General features: G+C 38.1%; 1 protein-coding gene across 3 annotated transcripts in view; it reads left to right on the top strand.

Moving 5' to 3' along the window:
- Adamts12 (ADAM metallopeptidase with thrombospondin type 1 motif 12) overlaps nt 1-18,935 on the top strand; it is a 306,637-nt gene that overhangs the window by 46,101 nt on the left and 241,601 nt on the right. The gene's annotated exons all lie outside the window — the stretch shown is intronic.

Below are 18,935 nucleotides of genomic sequence, written 5' to 3'. Positions count from 1 at the left end.
AAGAGTGGAAGAATACATTCTATGTTATGTTAGTGTAGAAATGTAAACGTGGGGGCAATTTCTTTTTTTGTTGTTTTTTGGTACCAAGAGGAATCGAACCCAGGTGTGCTTAACCATTGAGCCACATTGCCAGACCTTTTTTTTTTTTTTTAACATTTTTTATTTTGAGACAAAGTCTCCCTAAATTGCGTAGGGCCTCAGCCTCTAAAGTCACTGGGATTACAGGCAGGTACTACCTGGTGGCAGTTTCTTCTTCTAAAATAGACTGATCAAATGGTCTTTTACTAGAGAAGGGGACAACCTCAGAGGGCAGTGGAGGCCCGTGGTTCTTCATTGGAGCAGCTGCAAACCCACAAGTTGCCCTACTGTGCCCCCTTCCTCTGGTAAGAGGCTTCATGAGATGTAGCTTAGAGATCTCTGGTTTGAGTCCAGGGACAGGTTCATGCTTAGTGACTTAAAGTTAAGTGAAATTTAACTAGCACAATATCTGGAATATAAATTCTTTGTACATCTTGTTTCTTACAGTTGTGAAGGAAGAGACTCTCCTTATGACCATTATGTGCTTGGGAGTCTTTAAAAATTTCAACCTATTTTTTCTTTCCCCCCCAGCATTGTTGAAATATAACTAACTGATAAGTAAAAATCATATATATCCAAAGTGCTCAAGATGTTGTTTCATATAGATAACTTACGTGGTGACTACCACAATCATTAAATCAATCAATCAACATGTCTATTGTTATTTTTCCCCCCATGTTTGTCCCAATTTGCCCTCACTTAGGTATGACCCTATCTCAACCAGTCAATTGGTTATCATTCTCCTCGTTGAAAGAATTACACGATTCTTTCTCCCAAATGGACTCATAACGACATCTAATATATTTTATTTGGTTTGCATGTTGTTGAAAATAAACCCAAACCAAGAGGTAAAGTATTAAGTACCATCTAAAAATGTTAACTTCTCGTTTCTTAAAGATAAATCCCAGAAAATCAGCAACAATAGGCTTGCCTGCCAGCAAACCCAGAGTCATTAAGGGCTGAGTCTCCCCATCCCTGCGGGGTGAGCCCTATTCAGTCTGCTATCACACCCTCCACTTCTTCTCTTTTCTGTGACCCTAGGGACAGCAGGAGGCAGTCACCTTTTGTCATTATATTTGTACCTCTGTTTTCTAATTGTTGAGGGATATTGTTTCTCTAATAGATAACTACATAAAAAAGGAGAGACAAAGGATAGACCTCTGATGCTAAATATATCATGTAAATGGGAGAAAGCATAATTCTTTGTGAAAGTGAAGAACATTCCTGTGTCTGAGTATAAAGCATGTGCCAATTTTGAAAGAATTAAAGCCAGCATGCTTTATCCATTTATGTTACCAGTTTGGCCCTGAGAGCAATTGAACTTGTCACCTGGAGAGAAAAGCTCTTAAACTGAATATAATTAAGAAAATTAAATTGAATGAAATTAAGTGAATTAACAGAAAAGATGGTGGTAGTCAATATTTTGGACAATCTAAAGAAGGGCATCATTTATTTTTTTCTATTGTATTTATAGCTGTGCGATAACATTTGTTAGTTTTTGTTTTAGAACCATGATTTCATTTATTTAGAAATTTCAGTAAGAGTACTCTTTGTAAGTATCAAACCCTTCCTGCATAACAGTAACAATTCTAGCATCTTTTGATTTGTACATTAAGGAAATATATATGTGTACAAGGATTTGAAGATTGTTATAAATTTTGCTGCAACCTGCTCCTTACTCTGAAGTTTGTAGCTAAATTGAAGAATTCTAGCTACATAGAAATTTCCTTTTCACTGGAAATTCAAGAATTTTTGGAGAAGACTTATGAATATGAAAGAAAAAATATAATTCAATTCCCTCATTTTCAGATAAGGCTCAGTGAAAAGGGGAGAAGGTCATAGAATCCAAACTGGGACTCAGATCTACCTTCCAGGGCAGGGCCTGGTATGCTCCTGCTCCTTATGTAAAATTGTGTGTCCTTAGGATGAGGTTTGTCGCTTACAAAGCTTTTAAAAGTGAATTTGCTACTCATGGTTAAAAACTATATGAAGTGTCCTGTGGCTTTTCCTTTTCCAGGTATTAAAATTAGAGAAATCAAGGTATAGGGCATTATTCCAGCATGCTATGGAAGTGACAGAGGAGCTCTGTAATTGTGTGAGATGGAATGTTCTGGAATAGTAAGTATGGACTCCAAGAATGGGAGGGTAGAGACCAAGTGTGAGGAAAAATATAATAGTTAATTTTCACAAACAGTATTATCAAGAACATTTGTAAAAAACAAACAACGTAACTCAAGAACTCTTGATCTAGTACATTTGGAATAATGGGTTTCACTACACTGGTCTAGATGGAGAGTGGACAGTTAAGTAAGTGGGCGATTCAGCAGTCCTAGATGAAGAGCTAGAATCCAGTAACAGCTGACAGTTGATGTTAAAAACTCTTCAGTGAAGGGATTGAGGGATGAAGTTGGGTAATTATAATCTAAAGAGTGAGGTCAAAGCTGGAGAAAAGAAGGGAGCACTTTCACATGTTTGATAAAAATGTGAGTTGGAGTATCTAAATTATAGAAATGATATTTTTTTCTGGGCATGGTGTCGCATGCCTGTAATCCCAGCAGTTGGAGGGGGTGGGGGTTGAGGCAGGAAGCTTGTAAGTTCCAAGCCTCAGCAACTTAGCAAGGCCCTAAGGGAGTCAGCAAGACCCTGTCTCTAAATAAAATATAAAAAAGGGCTGGGGATGTGGCTCAGTACTTAAGTACCTCTGGGTTCAATCCCAAGTGCAAAAAGAAAAATAAAAAGAAATGATAACCATTTTGTTTCAAATTTTAAGTGAAATGTATTTGTTGTCTTTCTGTTGTTTGTTGTTTTAAAGTTGATGGTGTGTGTTGACAGTCAGGGGAGAGGGCACTCCCACACTGGTTGCAGTGGTCATGGTCCAAGTGTTCAGAGGGTACTCTTTAATACAGAACAGAATTCAAACATCTGCATGGCCTAAGACACAGAAATTCCATTCCTAGTGTTTCTGTCAAAATCGAGTCAGTAAGATGCCTATAGACGCATTAGTCATAATAATAAAAACTGTAAGTTGGAAACAAAATGCTCCACAGAAGGATGGGAAATTCTCAACTGGAATATTTTGATACAATGCAAAATGATGCAGCAATTCTCAGACTTCTGGAAGATTAAATGATGATAAAGAAATGTATTCATAATGCATAAAAGAACTCATAATTCAAAAAAAATCAAAATAACACGATCAAATTTTAAAATCAGTCTGATTATGCTTTTAAAGTGTCTAAGTGTAGGTATAAATGTAGTCAAGCTCAAGATTGCATCAGTGGCCATAGCTGGTGTAATGATCATTTGCCATTATTTTCTTTATTTTACAAATTTTCTTTATGCTCTAGCAATAAATATTTATAGTTTAGTAATTTAAAAAACCCAGTCACACAATCAAACTGAAGTTTCTTCTTTTAGCTAAAACTAACTTCAGTTCTGCTGGCTACTGACCAGTTTATTATCTCTTCTGCTAATTAACTATTTTGAAGTTGTTTTGTGATCTCATGCAAATGATATTCATGGTATAATGAAGAGATTTAAAAAACTCTAATAAAATCCTTCTCTAAGAGGTCTAGGGCAGACTACACATAAAGCATTCTTATGAGGAAACAAAACATGTGACACTTTCAACATATTACAACATGATAATCAATTATTGTTAGCGGTTTGCCTTATGTTTAATTTAAATCTCCTTCTCTTGGTTTAAAAGGTGATGAAGATACTCCCTCAGAGTTATACCTTGATATTTTACCATTAAGTATTCACAAATAATTCTAGTTCATTTAGCTTGAAGAAAAAATCTAAACGATGTTAGAATTTGAAGGATGATTTGAGATTATATAACCCAGTCTATTTACAAATGATACAACTGAAACTCGGAGAAATAAAATGATTTTTCCAAGATCACAGTTATTCAATGCCAGAGATGCCTAAGGAAATGTCAGCCACCCACTCTGCTCGACAACATCTGGAGAGTCTTGCACTCTAGTTTGTAGGAAAATGAAGTGAACTTACTATCAGATAATCACACATACAAAATAGCAGCCAGAGAATGACAAATATTCCTTTTCCCAAGCCAAAAGGCTTTTAGCTCTACATGGGTACTGAGAGCTACTTCTTTTTCTCGTGCCCCTCCTTCTATTTTCTGTTCCCTTAGCCTTCCCACCTGCCTCAAGGAGAGAGAATCTTTACTCACGACCCCATTATGACTTCTCTGTTTTGATCTCTCCAATTCTTCAGAGTGGACCTTTTGTATGATAAGCAAATATGTATCTTGCTAAAACAGCTTTCTCCCCCCCACACACACAGGAAATTCTTAATGTTTTATTTACATTAAAACCCTCTTTTAAATATCTCTATATACTATTATGGAATGATAAAAAAAACACAATAGAGATATGTTTTTTAAAAGCAGTGAGACATCCAGGGGTATTTGATCACTAACTGAATATATGATAAAATTAAAGAATTGTGGTCAATTTCTTAAGTTGCAAAGATAGTGTTGTAGTTACAGTTTAAAAAAAGAATCTATATTTTTGGAGATGCCTACTGAAATATGTACTGATGAAATTATCTGGGATTTGCCACAAAATAACCCAGAACATGATTTCAGGAAAGTGGTTGGGTACAGATTAAGAGTTTGTCTAAGAACTGACAATTATTGAAAGTAATGAGGAGTACATAGAGGTTCATTGTGCTTATTTTCTTTTTGTTATGTTTGATACTTTCCATAATAAAAATGTAAAGAACTCCCATTAGGATGTTCCCTATTAAAAACAGGAACTCCATCTCTTTGAGTGTCCAGAGCTTGGAGAGGGAGGAATAAAGTGGATAAGGGAATTCCATTCTCTCCTCAGTCTATACCCAAAGTACTTAAAAACATCATACTTCAGGGATACAGCCACATCAAAGTTTATAGCAGCACAATTCACAATAGCTAAACTGTGGAACCAGCCTAGATGCCCTTTAGTAGATGAATGGATTAAAAAATGTGGCATATATACACAATGGATACTCAACAATAAAAGAGAATAAAATCATGGCATTTGCAAGTAAATGGATGGTGTTGGAGAAGATAATGCTAAGTGAAGTTAGCCAATCCCAAAAAAACAAATGAGGAATGTTTTCTCTGATATAAGGAGGCTGACTCATAGTGGGGTTAGGGAGGGGGAGCATGGGAGGAATAGACAACTCTAGACAGGGTAGAGGGGTGGGAGGGGAAGGGAGGGAGCAGGGGGTTAGCAAGGATGTTGGAATGTGATGGGCATCATTATCCAAAGTACATGTATGAAGACACAAATTTGTGTGAACATACTTTATATACAACCAGAGATATGAAAAATTGTGCTATATATGTGTATCAGGAATTGTAATGCATTCCACTGTCATTTATTTAAAAAAATCAATAAAAAAAGAATCGTAGATATTTCTTGGCTAAGAGATCAGTTACAGATATGAATGAATAAATAGCCTAGCTCTTCTGATTACAGTGCAGGGCAGTTTCCTGACGTTCAAATTAATGGAACCTGTAAAGCATAGACTAAAAACCACGCACAGGTTCCCAGATGGCTGTTTCTTAGCTCTTTGTTCAATACCATAGCACATGCTTTGAACTTGTTTGTGACTTGCCTTTCTGAAATGGCAGAATCAAACCCTTCCTTTCCTCTAAGCAGATGTTTTCTGTAGAAGCTGAATGAATATTTTAATAAGAATGCATCCTGAGTTTATGAACACACAGTGGTCGGCTTGTAGAGTTAGTGGCTGTTTGTTTCTCATGCATGAGAGGGAGCTCTGAAAACTATTCTTACTGAAGGAAACAATTAGGTTTATTAGCTCTAAAAAATTTACATCTCATCTGAAAGACTGAAGAATTAGGGGTTTTCTGTTTGGAAAGTTTTCAGTATCCACAGAGACTAATATGCACATGAGGAGCTAGAGTTACAGGTATGCAAGGCAAAGATGTAAAAGTAGATAATGAATTTAAAACTGATTGCAGAATAGTCCTACTTGCTCAGCAAAACAGATTGTTTTTCGCTTCCCTATTATTACCTGAAGTGCTCCCAGACTGCCCTGGGTGCTTCCTGCCCTTTGGCATTTCCATTGGTCTGTGATTCTCTGTATTCTTTTTGGAATCTTCCTACTAGCATATAGTTTGTCTGCTTTGCTTACTGTAACCTCAGCACACAGAACATCACCCAATGCCTGTGTGTTTAATAATACTTTTTAAATTGGATTCTTTAGATAAAGTGTCAATGGAGACAGAGAATGGTGTAATCCTGAAGGTAGTAGAGTCAGAAAATAGGACCTTATAGGCAGTGCTCATTTTTCATTTAAACATATTGAAATCCAGGCAGGTACCACTGACCTGCTCAAATTCACACATGATAGGGCCAGAGCAGAGCTCAGACTTGAGAGCTCATGATTTTCCCACATACTTATACTACTTACTCAGTCCTTTCAGTTGTCAATGAGTATGTAGATTGAGATGAGGATCCATATTAGGAAATAGGCCATCTGAAAGTCTGAGGAATTAGGGGATTTTCTGTATGGAAAGTTTGTGGCCATCCATCTCTTTTTATCCTATTAGTGTATGTAGAGATGGGTACTGGTCTGCAGCACCTGTAAAATGAGAGAGGAAATAGGGGTCATCAGTAGTACCATAGGAACTTTAGAGTAAATCCTTTCTGGATACTTAGAGTAGTTTGGAATTGTAACCAGTCTTAGAAATATCTATGACTTGGGTTAAACTCATCTCTCCTGTCTTCAGTACTGTCCTTTATTCTCTAATCCATTTGCCAGGGCTCCAGGCTGTGTGCCTTGCCTCTTTGTGTAACATCTTCAAATTCGATGCCACCCATCTCTGCTTGTTCCTCTTAATCCTCTGAAAACTTCTGTGTTAGCTCAGGCTGCTATAGAAAAATACTGTAGGCTAGGTGGTTTAAACAACAGACACTTATTTCTCATAGTTCTGGAGACTGAAATCTGAGAACAGGGTACCATGATTGTTGATGTTTTGGTGAGGGTCTTCTTGCTTGGAGATGGTTAGCTCCCCTTTTGCTTGTCCTTACATGGCAGGGAGAGGTAATTCTGGTGTCTCTGTCTTCTTATAAGGACACTAATACCATTTTAGGGGCTCAACACTGAGGACCTCATCTAAACCTAACTACCTTCCATAGGCCCTACCTCTTAGTACCACCACACCAAGGTTAGGGATTCAACATGTGGATCTGGAGGGAACCCATGGCATTCAGTCCATATCACTTCCCTGACCTGTGTGCTCCTGCCCCAGGATCCTCAGAACCCAGTGAAGATGCTAGCCCCCAAAAGCAATTGATGATGATGTGTAAGGGCAGTTATCTCCCCTGTGTCTTTATTTTCCCCTCCACCACACCATTTTTCTGTTGTTTATTTTATTTTTTAAGAATAAGGATGATAACAATTACAGAAGACATTCCTTGACAAGCCCAACACTTTCAGTCTGTAAGTGTGCTCCTCATTTACAATAAAACTTCTGGTTACAACATTCACAGCAAAAGTCACTGTCTCTAGCATTCCTTCCCCAGTCTTTTCTAAACTCTTCCACTGGGTATTTGTCTCCACCACTCCTATTTCTAAGGAGTGTCTTGTCAGTTCCTCTCATGGAGGTCACTATACTTTGATAAAACCAGTAGTACATTCTCAGTCCTCATGTCACTTGATGTCAACATCATTGACAGTTGATCATTTTTTCCACTTTAAATGATGCTTTTCATTTTGCCTTTTATATACCTCCCTCTCCATTTTGCTGATTCTTCCTTTTTCCCTTGGTTGCTTCATGTTAGAGGGCCCTAGAGTTCAGTCCTTGATTTTACCTCTACTCTACACTTACATTACCTTGGTGATTTCATCCAGCTTCATAGTTTAAAAAACAAAAGCAAAAACAAAAACCCTTTTTACATGACTTAAAAATTTGTATTTCTGTCCTGAGCCTCATTCTTGAATTCCGGAAGTATATATGTCTAAGTGTTTATCAAAGCATTCATTTAATTCGATCTAATAGAAAACTTAAAATCAACTGGAACAGAAAACAAGTCTAGTAACAGACTCTCACATATGCAATAATTTGATTTATGACAAAGGGCATATTGCAATGAAGGAAAAGGATGGCCTTCATAATAATTGTAGCTAGACATTTCTGTGGGAAAAACATGAATCCCAACCCATATCTCATATCATACCCCAAACCAGTTCCAGATGAAATTTAGATTTCAGTATGAAAGGTAAAAAAATCAAACTTCTAGAAGACAATTTAAGAATACATATTCATGATGTTGGAGTGAGCAATGACTCCTTTAGAAGACTAAAATAAAGGTAAATAATGATAAATTATACAGCATAATTTTAATAACTTTTATTCATCAAAACACACCATTAAAGAAGGAAAAGGTATTTTATAGAACAGGCATCTAATAAAAGATTTATATATATATATATATATATATATATATATATATATATATATAAAACAACTTTTCACAAATTAATAAAAAAAGTCAGTTGTTTTATTTAACTATTGCTACATAGTAAAACACCTCAACACTTAGTGCTTAAAAACAATCATATGTTTTCTCACCATTTTGCAATTTGTCCAGGGCTCAGTGGGGATAGGGTACATCTGTTCCACATGGCATCAAGTGAGGTTGCTTAATTAAGATAGATTATCCACACACCTCCAAATTGGTCTGGCTGTCACTTGGAAATCAGCTGGGGGCTGTTGCTGGAGGACAGTAATTTTCTTTCATGTAGTCCTTTCCTCATGATTTCTTGGCTTCCTCATAGCATGGTGGTCAGGGTCCACATGAAGGGGTGCAGCAGATATATGGACATATGGACATGCTTCTAAGAGATATGCATATATATGTGTTGTAGAATTATGTACAAGAATGTTCATAGCAGCAGTGTCAATAATAGTGCCAAGCTGAAACAATATGAATATTCATCTGCAGTTGCATGTATAAATAAATTGTGTATTCAAATAATGGAATAATGCATGATGATGAAAAATAAATGAACCATTGCTATACTTAGCAATGTGGCATCTTCTCAAAAAGTGAATGTTAAATGAAAAAGAATCAGACACAAAAGAGCTCATATTGCATGATTCTACCTATATGAATTTCAGAAACAGACACAAGTAATCTCTGGTGATGGACACCATAATACCAATTACCTTCAGGGTAGGTGACTGGAAGGGGCATGAGGAAAGCTTTTGTGTTGGCAAAAGTATTCTAGTTTTACATTGGTGATAAGTACTCTAGTATGTTCTTGTGTACAAGGTCACTGGTCTGTCCACTGAAGAGGTGCACATATTTCTGTATGTTCACTCAAGTAAAGAAACCAACTTGTCTGAGACTGAACTTCTAATTCTCCTACCAAACCTGCACTACTCACAGTGACTACTCACAGATCTTTGAGTGGATGCTTCCCTATCTTTGAGTTGACTTCTCAAATTCATCTGCAAATTTGGTGTATTTTCAGTCAGTACAGGTCTAGATCCCAACTATTCTGTCCTTCTCCTCCCCTGAGCCACCCTGGTCCAAGCCCCCTCGTTTGCTCACTGGACTATTGCCATAGTCTCTTCTTCTTAATGCTTCTCTCAGCTCCCATCCATCCCCTCAGGGACAGTCTCAGCACTGCAGTTAGATATTCACTCAAAGTCCAGGTCACTCTGTAGCCACCATCTCACTCAGAGTGAGCACAGTCCTTAATGCAGCTATCAGGGGTTGGAGGGTGGAGCCCTTCTTCTCTGTATCTCTTGCCTCCCTTATTCTCCATCCATTATGGTCCTGTTCCTTGTTTGCATATTCCCCTTTGCACCTCTCCTTCCCTATCCCTGACCACTTTTCCCACAGATACTTGGATGGTGACTGCCTCTTTTATGTTTATTTTTCAATTTTTTTTTCATATATTCTATTATAGTTGTACATGTGGTCACCTCTTTTAAGTGTTTGCAGACATCACCTTCTCAATGACACTAGTTCTGACCACCCTAGTTAATATCTCCCTTCTCCTGAACACCCCAGGCAGGCTTTGAATTTCTACCTTGTGCTTACTACCTTCTAACAAACTGTATCTTTTCCTCCTTTATTATGTTTATTGTCTTCTTTATGTAACCTCCCTGGAGGATTCTGAAGCAATTTAAGGTTTAGAAAACTCTAGTTTTGTTCTTCTTGATTACAAAGTGCTTTTACATCCCATTTGTTGAGTCTGGTTTTACTATGAGTTGGCATAGTAAGTGCTATTAGTCCTCACCTTTTTGTCATTGTTTAACAGATTGGGAAACTGAGGCTTAGAGATCAAGGTCATGGCTGAGTCAGACTTGAACTTTGGTCTTCAGGAAATTGACTCCAAGGTCGGTGTTCTTTCTGCCACCACATGTCATCCCCTTTGGCAAACAGCTGTGATTAAGAGGCAGATGAGATATTGAAGAGGATCCAGTACAGAAATGGGCCAAAGAGCAAAAGGGGTGACCAGGACTTAATTTAGTTATGAAGTATGATAAGGGGTATTGGAGAGTGTACGACAGAGCTTGGCGAGGGATAACCAGCCCATTGTCCCGCAGGGGCTTTGTGGTGTCAAGTAAGGACAGACCTGGCTTCATTCCATGTCCTAAGGCCAGGAGTGGAGCAAGAGGAAGGCAGACCTTTTAGTGCCTAGCTCCCTCTTTCTGGATTATAATGATATATCCCTTGTTTTATAGGTACCCAGAGAACTTTTAGGGGTCTCAGATACTCCAGGGATTCACGTATGAATCCTGCCTAGATTTCTAGAGATAATATCAATTTCATTTTGTGCCCTTTTTCCCAACTTACCTTCCAAACAGATTTGAGATAGTTTATAAAGAAAGATACATATTTAATAGGACCGATAACACAAACATAAAAGATAAATACCATATTTGGGGGTGAGAGATGCAATGACCAAAAGGGATTTGCTAATAGATTTTTGTGGCTGGAACATTTGCTTCTAACCATTCAGGAAGCTAAAGAAAAAATCAAAAGTAGCTGTTATCACCTAATTCAAACATGCTCCATGATTTGTTATGGGACTTGAAGTTTTTAGGAAGGTAACATCTAAGAGGAATGTATTGCGCAAATCTGCTTAAGGGACATTAAAATTTATTAGTAGTTTTTTATTTTTACAGGCCTATTTTCGAGCATTTTTTTTTCTGCTTCCAAATGAGTACTCTGCTTACTACATAGTGTTCTCTAGGCATTAAAATGCAGAATGCTTAGATGGGGGCTTTGGGAGGAGAATTTTGCATTGGGAGGCACCACTGTTCCCCATGTTTTACATTTTCCAGTGTATCACTGTCTGCAATGCTTCTAACCTACTTGTCCCAGTAAAAGTTAAATTTCTTGAGAACAGAAGTGACTTCTACTCCTATTTCCTCTCTCTATAAGATTCTCCCTCTTCCTTTTTCATCCTGTACCCCCGAGCAGTACTAGAGGGTTTGCACTGTCTCTTCCCTCCGCCAGGAACTCTCTCTTCCCAACATCCTCCATGTCTTCTCTAACATTTCATGTTTCCAATGAGCCCTGACCCTCATGTTGGAAATTGTACTTCTATTGTCTACACATGGCAAGTTTTGCTCATTCCTACAGCAACTGCCACCTCTAAAGTTGGCATTTTACTTATTTATTTCTATCACTGATTGTGTTTCTCCTCTGCTAGAATGTAAGAATCACAAGGCCACATTGGAATAATTGAGAATTTTTAGAATCAATGAGAGATTCAGTCTCCAAATTGAAGTAGTCTCAAGGAAGGTAAATAAACATAAATATAGGTGCATACACACCAAAGACAAAAATTTTAAAAAAATAACCAGAGGAATGAGAGGTTTCCTAAAAGCAAATATTAGATGGCTATGAAATTTCTTATTAGCAATAGTAGAGGTCAGAAGACAATAAAACACTTCAGAGTTGTGGAAGGAGGTAGCTACCTATAGAATTCTGAATGTGCTAAACCCTTGCTACTCTAACTGTGGTCAAAGGACCAGGAGCACCAGAATCACAGAGGAATGAGTAAAAAACTCATAGCCCAACCAGAGAGAGAGAGAGAGAGAGAGAGAGAGAGAGAGAGAGAGAGAATGAATCTTTTTTTGTAGATGGACACAACACAATACCTTTATTTTTATGTGGTGCTGAGAATTGAACCCAGGTGCTGCCTATGCTAAGCAAGTGATCTACTGCTGAGCCACAAGCCTAGACTAATACTCTGCATTTTCTTTTTTTTTTTTTTTTTGAGAGAGAGAGAGAGAATTTTTTAATATTTAATATTTCAGTGGATACAACATCTTTATTTTTTAAATTTTTGTGTGGTGCTGAGAGGATCGAACCCAGTGCCCCACACATGCCAGGGCTTGAGCCATATCCCTAGCCCCAATACTCTGCATTTTAACAAGAGTTCCAGGTGTTGTATCTGCTCGTTACAGTTCAAGAATCTTGAGCTAAATTGTCATTCAAAGTGAGACCCAAACCAAAACATTTTCAAAAACTTCATTAAAGAGAGCCTTGAAGAAAAATTTATTCAGTAAAAATAAAACCAAGCCCACAAGAAAGAAATGGAATGTGGGAAGCAAAGTAAACCTAAAGAATTGAAGATATACTCCTTGCCCTCTGGGAGCTTATAATAATGCTGAGAGGAGGACGGCCACACACACACAGGAAAGAAAATCTTTTGGTACCAGGAAAGTAGTTGTCAGAGAAACTGCATTCTAGTCTGGAATTTGCTATCATTTTTGTGTGTGTGTGTGTGTGTGTGTGTGTGTGTGTGTGTGTCTGTGTAACTTTAAGGAAGGCTTTTAATCTCTTTGGTTCTCAAATTCCTGATCTGTGAAAGAAGTTTGTCTAGATTTGTGTTTTTCAACTTTTGTTGATCCTGACTTACAATAAGAAACACTTTATGTCTTGATCCAATTCATTCATAGGAACCTATATAAATAGACAAGCTTATCAAAATTATGCTTTCCATTCTATATGCAATGCACTCTGACATTTTCTATTCTGTTTCCTTTAAAAATTTGCTGGTATGCTGATGATTTGAAAAAGACAAAATAAAAACTCTAAAGTTCTTGGTTTCAACCATATATAATTAACTATTAATGATAAATATTAAGTCATCTAATATCTCTAGATAATTTATTCTCAGACTTGTTTTTGTTTTTAAATGACTGATGCCGGTGTCTAACAACAGGGATATGGATTTAATTATTATGGAGTATAAATGAGATCAGAATTTGGACCCAGTGGTCCAAGTCTCAGCCAGATTTGAGATTTGAGAACAAGTGCTGACAGAGACACTCCTTGCCTAAGGCACCTCTGCAAACGGAAATACTTTTTCCCAGGTTCAGCGTTTCTGATGGCTCTCCACAGCCATTGCAGAAAGCTGCCCTAGGGCATGGAAACACACACTTTTCAATTCTTGTTGTGACATCAAAAAAAGAGTCCTTCTTCCTGTCTGAGGTTCATGCTTCCCATCCCCTTGAGCTTCACAACCTGCCATTTCCACTTTCTCAGGAACTTTGAAGAATCAGTTATCACCTTTCTGTCCTTCATCCTCATCTTTGCCTTCTACTAGTAGCTCTGTCCCACGGGCACCTAAACATGCTCTAATCAGCTGAGAAAAACAGTCCCCTCCACCTCACCTCTCTTTTCTCTTCAACGGTGCAGCTTCTTAGTGTGTGGAGATGCCCATGTGTACAGGTGGCATCCTACCTCCACCCTCTGTGAACTAATTGCCCTCTGCCTTCCACACCTGCCCCTGTTACCAAAGCCATTCCACCTAGGTCTCCACTGCCCCAGATGGTTGAATTCCACTCAGTGTTTAATTTCTTCAATCCTCAGTAGCACTGGGCTCTGTTGAATGTGCCCTTCTCCCTAAGACTCTTCCCTAATGGCTTTACCCTCTTTTAAAATATTCTTCCCAATACTCAGATCATGTCATCTGTATCTCTCTTCTTGGATTTTACTTTTTCTCAGACTTTAGTCCCATGTCTTTAATTTCACTTTTTATGCCACCCTCTTTACCTTATCTCTCTCCATTTCTATTTCTGTGGAACAACTTATACATTTATAGTTTTGCCCCAAATCTTTGCCTTGAGCTCCACGTGTTTCCTGACAATCTCCACTGGATGCCATACAGGCATGGGGAACTCCACTTGTCCAAATTGAATTCATTTTCCATTCCCAGCCCTCCTTCTCTGTCAGTATCCCTGTCTCAGTAGATGTCACCACAATCATCTTGTGACACAGCCAGAACCTTGCACATCCTCCTGACTCCTGCCTCTGCTAACTCCCATACCCATGGATCATCACATCCTAGTGGCTTCTCTTGACTATTATTGCCACCCATCCCTGTTGCCGTTATCCATATGCAGACGCCAGATTGCTCCCTGCCTGTACTGTAGCCCCTGCAATCCGTTCTTTACTGCTTCCATGACGTTTTTTTTTTTTTTTTATTAATTTTTATTGTAGGTTGTTCAAAACATTACATAGTTCTTGATATATCATATTTCACACTTTGATTCAAGTGGGATATGAACTCCCATTTTTACCCCATATACAGATTGCAGAATCACTTCAGTTGCACAACCATTGATTTACATATTGCCATTCTGGAGTCTGTTGTATTCTGCTGCCTTTCCTATCCTCTACTATCCCCCCTCCCCCCTCCCCTCCCCTCTTCTCTCTCTACCCCCTCTACTGTAATTCATTTCTCCCCCTTATATTTTCCCTCCTTTCCCCTCACTTCCTCTTGTATGTAATTTTGTATACCCCTGAGGGTCTCCTTCTCATGACGTTTTAAAAGCATACATGTACTCATGCCATTGTCCTCGTGAATGGCTTTATGCACTCCCAGAAGAAAACCTGAACCTCTTCACACAGCTTAGAAGGCTCTTTTTCCCCTAGCTCATTTTTACCCTTTCTCTTTCTGTTTCAACAATATTCAGTTTTATTTCCTTCAGGATTCCACATTTCCTCTGCCTTTGGGCCTTTGAACTTACATCCAGGATCTCTAAGTGAACAGAGGAAGACTGTGGCTTCCAGAAGCAAATATTTAGCTTTAACTTTTAGCTCCATAATTTACAAGCTGTGTGATCTAAGTCCAGTAACCAACTCTTCTATGATGTGTGTTTTCTTCATCTATAAAATGGAGATAATGGTAGAACCTACATCACTGGGTACCTGTGAGGATGAACTGAGATGATGTATTTGTGAAATTCTTATTAGAGACTGGCACATGATCAGCGTTAAATAAAAATCTGGTATTATGTTGTTGTTTTAATTACCATCCCTGTTATTATCAGTGGCCTTAATTCTTTGAATTTAAATTTAGTTCAGTAATAAAAATGATGATGTAATTAACTCACCCAGTAATATGAAATCACTTCAAGAATGAAGAGTAAATTACTTACAGTAAATGAAAGGTCATTACATTCATGTTAGGGCAAGGCCAAATAGAAAATCATGTGGAATTCGAAGACAGGCAACATGAACAATGGTTATTCAGACTTAAGTACAAAAATAAGAAGCATATAGTTATTTTAACTAGTTTATTTTTATGTAATGGCTGTGGTAGAAGGATCATTGAGTATGTTTTTGATCAGCTTCCCCTTTGATGTATATCGAGGATTGGGGTTCATAGGAATTGAGCTACATATCAAGGTCATGTTGTTCAAAGTGACACAGCAGAAATTCAGGCATGGTACTAAGACCACAACCTGGTTACCAGAATCAGGCACCCTTCCTTCTGCAATGTAACCTGGCCACAAAGCTCCTTTCTGTGCCCATGCATAGAGGGAAGCACTGATTCTATGTGGAGTTGTGACTTGCCCAAGAACACCCAGGTGGGGCTTCTTTCTGTGGGAGTAGAATCCAGATAAGTGGGATACATTATAGAGATCGATAATGTGATAGTATTCACTTTAATAGAAGTGAGCTTTTTCTTCCCTAAATTCTATGTCTGTATACCAATACATTCAGAGGATCTAGAATAAAAACTAAAGACTCTTTAAAAGTGGTTATAAGGTGAACCTTCCTCTGAATTTTTGCAGAAAAAACTTGCAATATACTCTTTGCAGGAACCATGGAGAAGGGAAGTTTTAGCATCAGCTCTATCACTAGCTAGAATTCATGGATTTAGATTTCAATGAACAGTTTCAAATAAAATTGCTATTATTTCTACTATTGCATGGAAGTATATTAACAAGTTACAACCACTTTCTGGCTAACTGGCCAGCACCATTCTATACTATGGACCAATTGTAAAAGGCCACTGAGCTAGGTACCCGTTGGAGGGGTGTTTCCATCTTAGATGCTATGCCTTTGTGTAGGGACAGAGAGCATGTGTAGGCTCTGCAGTGACTTCTGCATACTAGAGATGAGGGGAGAAAAGGAACCCACCCCTGTTGAAAATACACAGTGTTTTTCCTATTTTCATGGAATTCTGTATCATTCCATTAAATACAACATTCCTTTAAGATACATGTGGGGTCTATTACAAATAAATAAACTGAAGTGCCCAAAGAGATATACAGCAGGTAGACTAGAACTAGGATTTATATGATGCTAAAGTATGAATTATTTAATATTTATTCATCTCATTTAATATTGTAAAAATGCCTAATTTCAGATATTTATGTTTATTTACTGGTTAGACTGCAATAGTCTCTAATTAAACATAATTATACTTAATTATATTTTAAATGTTCTGCAATTTATATTCTTCATAAAGTCATTTTCTTGAATTACAGAAGGATTTTTATTTTCTTTTAGTTCAGTTACTCATATACTTATCAGAACAACATCAATTAGCAATGCTGGCACAAAACAGTAAACAAGTCCCTTCTACAAGCCTGGTGAAACCCTCCCCTCTCTCCTTGTAGGTGTTCTGACTCTGCTCTGTATGAAGCCGCTCGTTTGATGCAGACATAGCTACATTGCAAGGCAGGATGCTGTGCACATGGTTCTCCTAATCTGAATCATTGTTGGGGTTGGATCCAGTTGAGGGTTGAACCTCAGGTGCCCCACATAGGTTTCTACCCTTACTGTGTTCTGAAACCTTGTTCCTGCAATGTAGAGTGTTGCTCCATTGTTTTCACAGTATGTGTGCTTGAACAGCTTTAATCTCTTTGGTGATTCCAATATTCATTATAATAATTAAAAGACCCAAATTTCACCAATTTATTTTTTAAAACATTATGCTAATTGTCAAGCTATGTGCTGGGTTGTTAATGTCAACCCAGTTAGAAGAATATGAGGGAACCATGCCTGGAGTGTGGTTCTTTTTGTAATAATGCCAACTGACCACCCCTGGGCAGTGTATCAAGCATATAATTAACTTGGTCCATCTCAGAATTTAAGCTTGAACTAACTGTTGCAAACATAATATCACACTAACTAGACTGAAATATTTTACAGCACATTATGGACTTCATAGCACATGCTCTGAAGAATTTATTAGTAATAGTTGGATATTGTTTGGTGGGGGTGGGGCAAAATACCCCTAATGACTGGGAACCTCATCTTTGCTTTGCTAACTCCCATTGGTTTCCAAATAGTTTGCTATTATGTAGCCTGTACTTTTCCTAATGTGACTTATGGGAGCACAATTCTCTGTTTCCTCCTCTCCTTTATCTTGGGCTGATAAACATCTACAGAAATGGAGGGGAGTGTGAGGTTGGTGAGCAGGTTGAGAATGTGCAATTTGAAATTTCCAAGTGATTCTGATACTACCCCCTTATCCACCCATTATTTCCCTGTTGGGGCAATAATAATATTCTTCTTTTCACTTGTGAATGGCATTGTGAATATTTAATCAAAATGGTTTCTAGAGGGCTGTCAACTTTCCAGTACATCTCAGGCTGGGGAGGAAAGTGATGGACTGCTATCAGTCAGCTTGTGCTGGGGAATATGCCCCCCTAAAACTCAGTGGCTTTAAAATAACAGTTATTTGTTCCTCCTCACATACCTGTGCATGTGCTCAAGAGAGATCAGCTGGGAGTTGGCTGGCTGGCTCTGCTTTGAGCTGTGAGTGGGCTGAGCTTGCTTCCTCATGCAGGGTTGAACTCAGGTACATTCCTTGTATGTCCATTCTAAAGCCAGGCTGGGGGGAAGCACATCCTACAGCAATGTCAGAGGTGCAGAAGGTGAGCGTCACTGGGCAAGCATAGTTTGTGCTTGGTCTGAGATGTCCTGTTCACCCAAAGAAGTTACATTAATGAGCTCAAATTCAAGGAGCAGAGAATTGTACTATTCACATGGAAGTTGGGGGAGATGGAGAGAATATATTTAATAACCCAATCTACCACTGGCTACAATGCAAATAATGAATATTTGGAGCAGTTTCTAGTTTGCAAAATCTTCTGTACATACACATACCCTTTCAGTAGCTGCATGACATACTTATTGTGTTTGTCTGCATTTTTACTGAGAAAAATTAAGCCTTAGATAAGGTAAAAACATTTGATAAAGGATGTCCAGCCAATAGGTGACACAACTAGACTCTGTCTTCTTCCTCTTCATTATCTCTGTCCCCCACTGACCTCCCATGAATGAATCAGAGAGCTCTTTGCACTCTGGGTTGCTACTGGAGAATATGAAAGAGGCTGAGTATTTCCCAATGATACTTATTGATGGCATCCTGAGGAAGAGTAGTCAACTAGGATGGTTCCAGCGATTACAACACAAACGTCAATGTAAAAAGAGTAAATTTATAGATCACCTGAGGCCTTTCTCCTGCTTATAGCATTTACACAGTAGGTTGTATATAGCATGTACTTAATTGTATTTACATGTAAGCTGCTCAAGGACAGAGTT

Source organism: Callospermophilus lateralis, chromosome 5 (genome assembly GCF_048772815.1).
Source record: "Callospermophilus lateralis isolate mCalLat2 chromosome 5, mCalLat2.hap1, whole genome shotgun sequence".
NCBI classification, from domain to species: domain Eukaryota; kingdom Metazoa; phylum Chordata; class Mammalia; order Rodentia; family Sciuridae; genus Callospermophilus; species Callospermophilus lateralis.
This window is presented reverse-complemented; position numbering and strand designations above follow the sequence as displayed.